Genomic DNA, 12,556 nt, shown 5'->3' with positions numbered 1-12,556 from the left:
CGGTGTTGATATTTCCATATTTATACAGATAGCGGTGTAGGTGTTTCCATGTTTATACAGATGGCGGTGTAGGTATTTCCTTGTTTATACAGATATCGGTGTAGATATTTCCAGGTTTATACAGAGAGCGGTGTAGATATTTCCACGTTTTACAGATAGTGGTGTAGATATTTCTATCTTTATACAGATAGCGGTGCAGATATTTCTATGTTTACACAAATAGCCGTGTAAATATTTCTATGTTTACACAGATAGAGTTGCAGATATTTCCATGTGTATAAAGATAGCGGTGCAGACATTTCCTTGTTTATACAGATAGCGGTGTGGCAATTTCCATGTTTATACAGATAGCGGTGTGGGTAATTCCATGTTTATACAGATAGCGGTGTGGGTATTTCCATGTTTATACAGATAGCGGTATAGGTATTTCTATGTTTATAGAGATGACTGTCTAGATATTTCCATGTTTATTCAGCTTTCCGTGTAGTTATTTCCATGTTTATACAGATGGTGGTGTAGATATTTCCATGTTTATACAGAAGACTGTGAAGTTTTTTCCATGTTTATACATATGTCAGTGTATATATTTTCATGTTTATGGAGATAACGATGTAGATCTTTCCAGGTTTATACAGATAGCGGTGTAGATATTTCCATGTGTATACAGATGGCGGTGTAGATATTTCCATGTTTATACCGATAACTTTGTAAGTATTTCCATGTTTATACACTTTGCGGTGTTGATATTTCGATGTTTATAGAGATAGCAGTGGAGATATTTCCATGTTTATTCAGATAGCGGTGTAGATATTTCCACGTTTATACTGATCGCGGTGTAGATATTTCCATGTTTATAGAGATGGCGGTGTAGATATTTCCATGTTCATAGAGATAGCGGTGTTGAATTTTCCATGTTTATAGAGATAGCGGTGTGGATATTTCCATGTTTGTACAGATAGGGGTGTAGATATTTCCATGTTTATAGAGATGGCGGTGTAGATATTTCCATGTTTATACAGATCACGGTGTAGATATTTCCATGTTTATACAGATCGCGGTGTAGATATTTCCATGTTCATACAGATCATGGAGTAGATATTTCCATGTTTATACAGATCGCGGTGTTGATATTACCATGTTTATAGGGATAGCGGTGCAAATATTTCCACATTTATACAGATAGCGGTGTAGTTATTAGCATGTTTATACAGATAGCGGTGTAGATATTTCCATGTTTATACAGATACCGGTGTAGATATTTCCATGTTTATACAGACCGCAGTGTAGATATTTCGATGTTTATAGAGATAGCAGTGTAGATATTTCCAAGTTTGTACAGATGGCGGTGTTGATGTTTCCATCTATACACAGATTGCCGTGTAGGTATTTCCATGTGTATACAGATGGCATTGTAGATTTTTCCATGTTTATATAGATGGTGGTGTAAATATTTCCATGTTTACACAGATGACTGTATAGGTATTTCCATGTTTATACAGATGGCGGTATAGATATTTCCATGTTTATTCAGATGTCTCTGTAGATATTTCCATGTTTATGCAGATGGCGGTGTAGATATTTCCATGTTTATACAGCTCACGGTATAGATATTTCCATCTTTATACAGATGGCATTGTAGATATTTCGATGTTTATACAGATAGCGGTGTAGATATTTACATGTCTATAGAGGTAGCGGTGTAGGTATTTCCATATTTATACAGATTGCGGTGTAGATATTTCCATCTTTATACAGATGGCGGTGTAGATATTTCCATGTTTATACAGATGGCAGTGAAGATATTTCCATGTTTATACAGATAGTGGTGTAGATATTTCAATGTTTATACAGATGGCGGTGTAGATACATCCATGTTTCTGAAGATGGCGGTGTAGATGTTTTCATGTTTATAGAGATGGCGGTGTAGATATTTCCATGTATATAGAGATTGCAGTGTAGATATTTCCATGTTTATAGAGAAATCGGTGTAGGTATTTCCATGTTGATAGTGATAGCGGTGTTGATATTTCCATATTTATACAGATAGCGGTGTAGGTGTTTCCATGTTTATACAGATGGCGGTGTAGGTATTTCCTTGTTTATACAGATATCGGTGTAGATATTTCCAGGTTTATACAGAGAGCGGTGTAGATATTTCCACGTTTTACAGATAGTGGTGTAGATATTTCTATCTTTATACAGATAGCGGTGCAGATATTTCTATGTTTACAAAAAGAGCCTTGAAGATATTTCTATGTTTACACAGATAGAGTTGCAGATATTTCCATGTTTATAAAGATAGCGGTGCAGACATTTCCTTGTTTATACAGATAGCGGTGTGGCCATTTCCATGTTTATACAGATAGCGGTGTGGGTATTTCCATGTTTATACAGATAGCGGTGTGGGTATTTCCATGTTTATACAGATAGCGGTATAGGTATTTCTATGTTTATAGAGATGACTGTCTAGATATTTCCATGTTTATTCAGCTTTCCGTGTAGTTATTTCCATGTTTATACAGATGGTGGTGTTGATATTTCCATGTTTATACAGAAGACTGTGAAGTTTTTTCCATGTTTATACATATGTCAGTGTATATATTTTCATGTTTATGGAGATAACGATGTAGATCTTTCCAGGTTTATACAGATAGCGGTGTAGATATTTCCATGTTTATACAGATAGCGGTGTAGATATTTCCATGTTTATAGAGATGGCGTTGTAGGTATTTCCATGTTCATAGAGATAGCGGTGTAGATATTTCCGTGATTATACAACTCGCAGTGCAGATATTTCCATCTTTATACAGATGGCAGTGAAGATTTCTCCATGTTTATAAAGACAGTGGTGCAGATATTTCCATGCTTATACAGATGTCGGTGTAGATACAGCCATGTTTTTGAAGATGGCGGTGTAGATATTTTCATGTTTATAGAGATGGCGTTGTAGATAATTCCATGTTTATAGAGATTGCGATGTAGATATTTCCATGTTTATAGAGAAAGCGGTGTTGGTATTTCCATGTTTATAGAGATAGCGGTGTAGATATTTCCACATTTCTACAGATAGCGGTGTAGGTATTTCCATGTTTATACAGATGGAGGTTTAGATATTTCCATGTTTATACAGATAGCGGTGTAGATACTTCCATGTTTTCAGAGATAGCGGTGTAGATATTTCTCTCTTTGCACAGATTGCCGTGTAGATATTTCCATTTTTACACAGATACCTGTGTAGATATTTCCAAGTTTACACAGATAGCTGTGTAGATATTTCCATGTTTACACACATACCGTGGTAGATATTTCCATGTTTATACAGATAGCGGTGGAGATATTTCCATGTTTATACAGATAGCGGCGTATATATTTCCATGTTTATACAGATAGTGGTGGAGATATTTCCCTGTTTACACAGATACCGATGTAGATATTTCCATGTTTATACAGATAGCGGTGTAGATATTTAAATGTTTATAGAGATAGCTTTGTAGATATTTCCATGTTTATACAGATAGCGATGTAGATATTTCCATGTTTATAAAGATCGCGGTGTAGATATTTCCATGTTTATATGGATCGCGGTGTAGATATTTCCATGTTTATACAGATAGCGGTGTAGATATTTCCATATTTTTACAGATATCGGTGTAGATATTTCCATGTTTACACAGATAGCAGTGTAAATATTTCCATGTTTATACAGATCACGGTGTACATATTTCCATGTTTATAGAGATAGCGGTGTAGATATTTCCATGTTTATACAGATAGCGGTTTAGCTATTTCCATGTTTTTACAGACCGCGGTGTAGATATTTCCATGTTTATACAGATAGCGGTGCAGATATTTCCATGGTTGTACAGATGGCGGTGTTGATACTTCCATCTATGCACAGATGACCGTGTAGATATTTCCAAGTTTATACAGATAGCGGTGTAGTTATGTCCATTTTTATATAGATAGCGGTGTAAATATTTCCATGTATATACACATGGCTGTGTAGATATTTCCATGTTTATACAGATGTCGGTGTAGATATTTCCATGTTTATACCGATAACTTTGTAAGTATTTCCATGTTTATACAGATGGCAGTGTAGATATTTCGATGTTTATAGAGATAGCAGTGGAGATATTTCCATGTTTATAGAGATTGCGGTGTAGATATTTCCATGTCTATACAGATAGCGGTGTAGATATTTCTCTCTTTGCACAGATTGCCGTGTAGATATTTCCATTTTTACACAGATACCTGTGTAGATATTTCCAAGTTTACACAGATAGCTGTGTAGATATTTCCATGTTTACACACATACCGTGGTAGATATTTCCATGTTTATACAGATAGCGGTGGAGATATTTCCATGTTTATACAGATAGCGGCGTATATATTTCCATGTTTATACAGATAGTGGTGGAGATATTTCCCTGTTTACACAGATAGCGATGTAGATATTTCCATGTTTATACAGATAGCGGTGTAGATATTTAAATGTTTATAGAGATAGCTTTGTAGATATTTCCATGTTTATACAGATAGCGGTGTAGATATTTCCATGTTTATAAAGATCGCGGTGTAGATATTTCCATGTTTATATGGATCGCGGTGTAGATATTTCCATGTTTATACAGATAGCGGTGTAGATATTTCCATATTTTTACAGATATCGGTGTAGATATTTCCATGTTTACACAGATAGCAGTGTAAATATTTCCATGTTTATACAGATCACGGTGTACATATTTCCATGTTTATAGAGATAGCGGTGTAGATATTTCCATGTTTATACAGATAGCGGTTTAGCTATTTCCATGTTTTTACAGACCGCGGTGTAGATATTTCCATGTTTATACAGATAGCGGTGCAGATATTTCCATGGTTGTACAGATGGCGGTGTTGATACTTCCATCTATGCACAGATGACCGTGTAGATATTTCCAAGTTTATACAGATAGCGGTGTAGTTATGTCCATTTTTATATAGATAGCGGTGTAAATATTTCCATGTATATACACATGGCTGTGTAGATATTTCCATGTTTATACAGATGTCGGTGTAGATATTTCCATGTTTATACCGATAACTTTGTAAGTATTTCCATGTTTATACAGATGGCAGTGTAGATATTTCGATGTTTATAGAGATAGCAGTGGATATATTTCCATGTTTATAGAGATTGCGGTGTAGATATTTCCATGTCTATACAGATAGCGTTGTAGATATTTCCATGTTTATACAGATAGCGGTGTAGATATTTCCATGTTTATTGACATAGCGGTGTAGGTATTTCCATGTTTATAGACATAGCGGTGTAGATATATCCATGTTTATGTAGATGGCGTTGTAGATATTTCCATGTTTATACCGATAGATCTGTTGGTATTTCCACGTTTATACAGATAGCCATGTAGATATTTCCATGTTTATACAGCTCGCGGTGCAGTTATTTATATCTTTATACAGATGGCATTGTAGATATTTCCTTATTCACACAGATGGCGGTGTAGATGTTTCCATGTTTATACAGATGGCGGAGTAGTTAGTTCCATGTTTATGGAGATGGCAGTGTAGATATTTTCATGTTTATAGAGATGGAGGTGTAGATATTTCCATGTTTATAGAGATAGCAGTGTAGATATTTGCATGTTTATACAGATGGCTGTGTAGATATTTCCATGTGTATACAGATGGCATTGTAGATATTTCCATGTTTATACAGATGACTGTAGAGGTATTTCCATGTTTTACCGATGGCTCTGCAGATATTTCCATGTTTATAGAGTTAGTGGTGTAGATATTTCCATGTTTGTACAGATGGCGTTGTTGATATTTCCATCTATACACAGATGGCCGTGTAGATATTTCCATGTTTATACAGATGGCAGCGTAGATATTTCCATGGACCTGCATATGGCGGTGTAGATATTTCCATGTTTATACAGATAGCGGTGTAGATATTTCCATGTTTTCACAGATGGTGGTGTAGATATTTCCGTGTTTATACACATGGCGGAGTGGATACTTCCATCTTTATGGAGATGGCAGTGTAGATATTTTCATGTTTATAGAGATGGCGGTGTAGATATTTCCATATTTATAGAGATAGCGGTGAAGATATTTCCATCTTTCTACAGATGGCAGTGTAGATATTTCCATGTTTATACACATGGCGGTGTAGATATTTCCATACTTATAGAGATGTCTGTGTAGATATTTCCATGTGTATACAGATGGTATTGTAGGTATTTCCATGTTTATACAGATGGTGGTGTAGATATTTCCATGTTTATTCAGATGACTGTGTAGGTATTTCCATGTTTTCAATATGGCAGTGTAGATATTTCAATATTTATAGAGATGGCGCTGTAGATATTTCCATGTTTATACAGATAGCGGTGTAGATATTTCCATGTTTTTACAGATATCGGTGTAGATATTTCCATGTTTACACAGATTGGGGTGTAGATATTTCCATCTTTCTACAGATGGCATTGTAGATATTTCCATGTTTATGCAGATGGCGGTGTAGATATTTCCATGTTTATATAGATGGTGGTGTAGATATTACCATGTTTATACAGATAGCGGTGTAGATATTTCCAAGTTTATACAGATCGTGGTGAAGATATTTCCACGTTTATACAGATCGCGGTGTAGATATTTCCACGTTTTTAAGGATCGCTGTGTAGATATTTCCATGTTTATACAGATAGCCGTATAGATATTTCCATGTTTATACAGATAGCGGTGTAGATATTTCCATGTTTATAGAGATAGCGGTGTAGGTATTTCCATGTTTATAGACATAGCGGTGTAGATATTTCCATGTTTATATAGATGGCCTTGTAGATATTTCCATGTTTATACCGATAGATGTGTTGGTATTTCCACGTTTATACAGATAGCGATGTCGATATTTCCATGTTTATACAGCTCGTGGTGCAGATATTTTTATCTTTATACAGATGGCATTGTAGATATTTCCTTATTCACACAGATGGCGTTGTAGATGTTTCCATGTTTATACAGATAGTGGTGTAGATATTTCAATGTTTATACAGATGGCGGTGTAGATACATCCATGTTTCTGAAGATGGCGGTGTAGATGTTTTCATGTTTATAGAGATGGCGGTGTAGATATTTCCATGTATATAGAGATTGCAGTGTAGATATTTCCATGTTTATAGAGAAATCGGTGTAGGTATTTCCATGTTGATAGTGATAGCGGTGTTGATATTTCCATATTTATACAGATAGCGGTGTAGGTGTTTCCATGTTTATACAGATGGCGGTGTAGGTATTTCCTTGTTTATACAGATATCGGTGTAGATATTTCCAGGTTTATACAGAGAGCGGTGTAGATATTTCCACGTTTTACAGATAGTGGTGTAGATATTTCTATCTTTATACAGATAGCGGTGCAGATATTTCTATGTTTACACAAATAGCCGTGTAGATATTTCTATGTTTACACAGATAGAGTTGCAGATATTTCCATGTGTATAAAGATAGCGGTGCAGACATTTCCTTGTTTATACAGATAGCGGTGTGGCAATTTCCATGTTTATACAGATAGCGGTGTGGGTAATTCCATGTTTATACAGATAGCGGTGTGGGTATTTCCATGTTTATACAGATAGCGGTATAGGTATTTCTATGTTTATAGAGATGACTGTCTAGATATTTCCATGTTTATTCAGCTTTCCGTGTAGTTATTTCCATGTTTATACAGATGGTGGTGTAGATATTTCCATGTTTATACAGAAGACTGTGAAGTTTTTTCCATGTTTATACATATGTCAGTGTATATATTTTCATGTTTATGGAGATAACGATGTAGATCTTTCCAGGTTTATACAGATAGCGGTGTAGATATTTCCATGTTTATACAGATGTCGGTGTAGATATTTCCATGTTTATACCGATAACTTTGTAAGTATTTCCATGTTTATACAGATGGCAGTGTAGATATTTCGATGTTTATAGAGATAGCAGTGGAGATATTTCCATGTTTATAGAGATTGCGGTGTAGATATTTCCATGTCTATACAGATAGCGGTGTAGATATTTCCATGTTTATACAGATAGCGGTGTAGATATTTCCATGTTTATTGACATAGCGGTGTAGGTATTTCCATGTTTATAGACATAGCGGTGTAGATATATCCATGTTTATGTAGATGGCGTTGTAGATATTTCCATGTTTATACCGATAGATCTGTTGGTATTTCCACGTTTATACAGATAGCCATGTAGATATTTCCATGTTTATACAGCTCGCGGTGCAGTTATTTATATCTTTATACAGATGGCATTGTAGATATTTCCTTATTCACACAGATGGCGGTGTAGATGTTTCCATGTTTATACAGATGGCGGAGTAGTTAGTTCCATGTTTATGGAGATGGCAGTGTAGATATTTTCATGTTTATAGAGATGGAGGTGTAGATATTTCCATGTTTATAGAGATAGCAGTGTAGATATTTGCATGTTTATACAGATGGCTGTGTAGATATTTCCATGTGTATACAGATGGCATTGTAGATATTTCCATGTTTATACAGATGACTGTAGAGGTATTTCCATGTTTTACCGATGGCTCTGCAGATATTTCCATGTTTATAGAGTTAGTGGTGTAGATATTTCCATGTTTGTACAGATGGCGTTGTTGATATTTCCATCTATACACAGATGGCCGTGTAGATATTTCCATGTTTATACAGATGGCAGCGTAGATATTTCCATGGACCTGCATATGGCGGTGTAGATATTTCCATGTTTATACAGATAGCGGTGTAGATATTTCCATGTTTTCACAGATGGTGGTGTAGATATTTCCGTGTTTATACACATGGCGGAGTGGATACTTCCATCTTTATGGAGATGGCAGTGTAGATATTTTCATGTTTATAGAGATGGCGGTGTAGATATTTCCATATTTATAGAGATAGCGGTGAAGATATTTCCATCTTTCTACAGATGGCAGTGTAGATATTTCCATGTTTATACACATGGCGGTGTAGATATTTCCATACTTATAGAGATGTCTGTGTAGATATTTCCATGTGTATACAGATGGTATTGTAGGTATTTCCATGTGTATACAGATGGTATTGTAGGTATTTCCATGTTTATACAGATGGTGGTGTAGATATTTCCATGTTTATTCAGATGACTGTGTAGGTATTTCCATGTTTTCAATATGGCAGTGTAGATATTTCAATATTTATAGAGATGGCGCTGTAGATATTTCCATGTTTATACAGATAGCGGTGTAGATATTTCCATGTTTTTACAGATATCGGTGTAGATATTTCCATGTTTACACAGATTGGGGTGTAGATATTTCCATCTTTCTACAGATGGCATTGTAGATATTTCCATGTTTATGCAGATGGCGGTGTAGATATTTCCATGTTTATATAGATGGTGGTGTAGATATTACCATGTTTATACAGATAGCGGTGTAGATATTTCCAAGTTTATACAGATCGTGGTGAAGATATTTCCACGTTTATACAGATCGCGGTGTAGATATTTCCACGTTTTTAAGGATCGCTGTGTAGATATTTCCATGTTTATACAGATAGCGGTATAGATATTTCCATGTTTATACAGATAGCGGTGTAGATATTTCCATGTTTATAGAGATAGCGGTGTAGGTATTTCCATGTTTATAGACATAGCGGTGTAGATATTTCCATGTTTATATAGATGGCCTTGTAGATATTTCCATGTTTATACCGATAGATGTGTTGGTATTTCCACGTTTATACAGATAGCGATGTCGATATTTCCATGTTTATACAGCTCGTGGTGCAGATATTTTTATCTTTATACAGATGGCATTGTAGATATTTCCTTATTCACACAGATGGCGTTGTAGATGTTTCCATGTTTATACAGATGGCGGAGTAGTTAGGTCCATGTTTATGGAGATGGCAGTGTAGATATTTTCATGTTTATAGAGATGGAGGTGTAGATATTTCCATGTTTATAGAGATAGCAGTGTAGATATTTGCATGTTTATACAGATGGCTGTGTAGATATTTCCATGTGTATACAGATGGCATTGTAGATATTTCCATGTTTATACAGATGACTGTAGAGGTATTTCCATGTTTTACCGATGGCTCTGCAGATATTTCCATGTTTATAGAGTTAGTGGTGTAGATATTTCCATGTTTGTACAGATGGCGTTGTTGATATTTCCATCTATACACAGATGGCCGGGTAGATATTTCCATGTTTATACAGATGGCAGCGTAGATATTTCCATGGACCTGCAGATGGCGGTGTAGATATTTCCATGTTTATACAGATAGCGGTGTAGATATTTCCATGTTTTCACAGATGGTGGTGTAGATATTTCCGTGTTTATACACATGGCAGAGTAGATACTTCCATCTTTATGGAGTTGGCAGTGTAGATATTTTCATGTTTATAGAGATGGCGGTGTAGATATTTCCATATTTATAGAGATAGCGGTGTAGATATTTCCATCTTTCTACAGATGGCAGTGTAGATATTTCCATGTTTATACAGATGGCGGTGTAGATATTTCCATACTTATAGAGATGTCTGTGTAGATATTTCCATGTGTATACAGATGGTATTGTAGGTATTTCCATGTTTATACAGATGGTGGTGTAGATATTTCCACGTTTATTTAGATGACTGTGTAGGCATTTCCATGTTTTCAATATGGCAGTGTAGATATTTCAATATTTATAGAGATGGCGCTGTAGATATTTCCATGTTTATACAGATAGCGGTGTAGATATTTCCATGTTTTTACAGATATCGGTGTAGATATTTCCATGTTTACACAGATTGCGGTGTAGATATTTCCATCTTTCTACAGATGGCATTGTAGATATTTCCATGTTTATGCAGATGGCGGTGTAGATATTTCCATGTTTATATAGATGGTGGTGTAGATATTACCATGTTTATACAGATAGCGGTGTACATATTTCCAAGTTTATACAGATCGTGGTGAAGATATTTCCACGTTTATACAGATCGCGGTGTAGATATTTCCACGTTTATAAGGATCGCTGTGTAGATATTTCCATGTTTATACAGATAGCGGTATAGATATTTCCATGTTTATACAGATAGCGGTGTAGATATTTCCATGTTTATAGAGATAGCGGTGTAGGTATTTCCATGTTTATAGACATAGCGGTGTAGATATTTCCATGTTTATATAGATGGCCTTGTAGATATTTCCATGTTTATACCGATAGATGTGTTGGTATTTCCACGTTTATACAGATAGCGATGTCGATATTTCTATGTTTATACACCTCGTGGTGCAGATATTTTTATCTTTATACAGATGGCATTGTAGATATTTCCTTATTCACACAGATGGCGTTGTAGATGTTTCCATGTTTATACAGATGGCGGAGTAGTTAGGTCCATGTTTATGGAGATGGCAGTGTAGATATTTTCATGTTTATAGAGATGGAGGTGTAGATATTTCCATGTTTATAGAGGTAGCAGTGTAGATATTTGCATGTTTATACAGATGGCTGTGTAGATATTTCCATGTGTATACAGATGGCATTGTAGATATTTCCATGTTTATACAGATGACTGTAGAGGTATTTCCATGTTTTACCGATGGCTCTGCAGATATTTCCATGTTTATAGAGTTAGTGGTGTAGATATTTCCATGTTTCTACAGATGGCGTTGTTGATATTTCCATCTATACACAGATGGCCATGTAGATATTTCCATGTTTATGCAGATGGCAGCGTAGATATTTCCATGGACCTGCAGATGGCGGTGTAGATATTTCCATGTTTATACAGATAGCGGTGTAGATATTTCCATGTTTTCACAGACGGTGGTGTAGATATTTCCGTGTTTATACACATGGCAGAGTAGATACTTCCATCTTTATGGAGATGGCAGTGTAGATATTTTCATGTTTATAGAGATGGCGGTGTAGATATTTCCATATTTATAGAGATAGCGGTGTAGATATTTCCATCTTTCTACAGATGGCAGTGTAGATATTTCCATGTTTATACAGATGGCGGTGTAGATATTTCCATACTTATAGAGATGTCTGTGTAGATATTTCCATGTGTATACAGATGGTATTGTAGGTATTTCCATGTTTATACAGATGGTGGTGTAGATATTTCCATGTTTATTCAGATGACTGTGTAGGCATTTCCATGTTTTCAATATGGCAGTGTAGATATTTCAATATTTATAGAGATGGCGCTGTAGATATTTCCATGTTTATACAGATAGCGGTGTAGATATTTCCCTGTTTTTACAGATATCGGTGTAGATATTTCCATGTTTACACAGATTGCGGTGTAGATATTTCCATCTTTCTGCAGATGGCATTGTAGATATTTGCATGTTTATGCAGATGGCGGTGTAGATATTTCCATGTTTATATAGATGGTGGTGTAGATATTACCATGTTTATACAGATAGCGGTGTAGATATTTCCAAGTTTATACAGATCGTGGTGAAGATATTTCCACGTTTGTACAGATCGCGGTGTAGATATTTCCACGTTTA

The sequence above is a fragment of the Pan paniscus genome, chromosome 13 (assembly GCF_029289425.2).
Source record: "Pan paniscus chromosome 13, NHGRI_mPanPan1-v2.0_pri, whole genome shotgun sequence".
NCBI classification, from domain to species: Eukaryota; Metazoa; Chordata; class Mammalia; order Primates; family Hominidae; genus Pan; species Pan paniscus.
Note: the sequence above shows the minus strand (reverse complement) of the source record.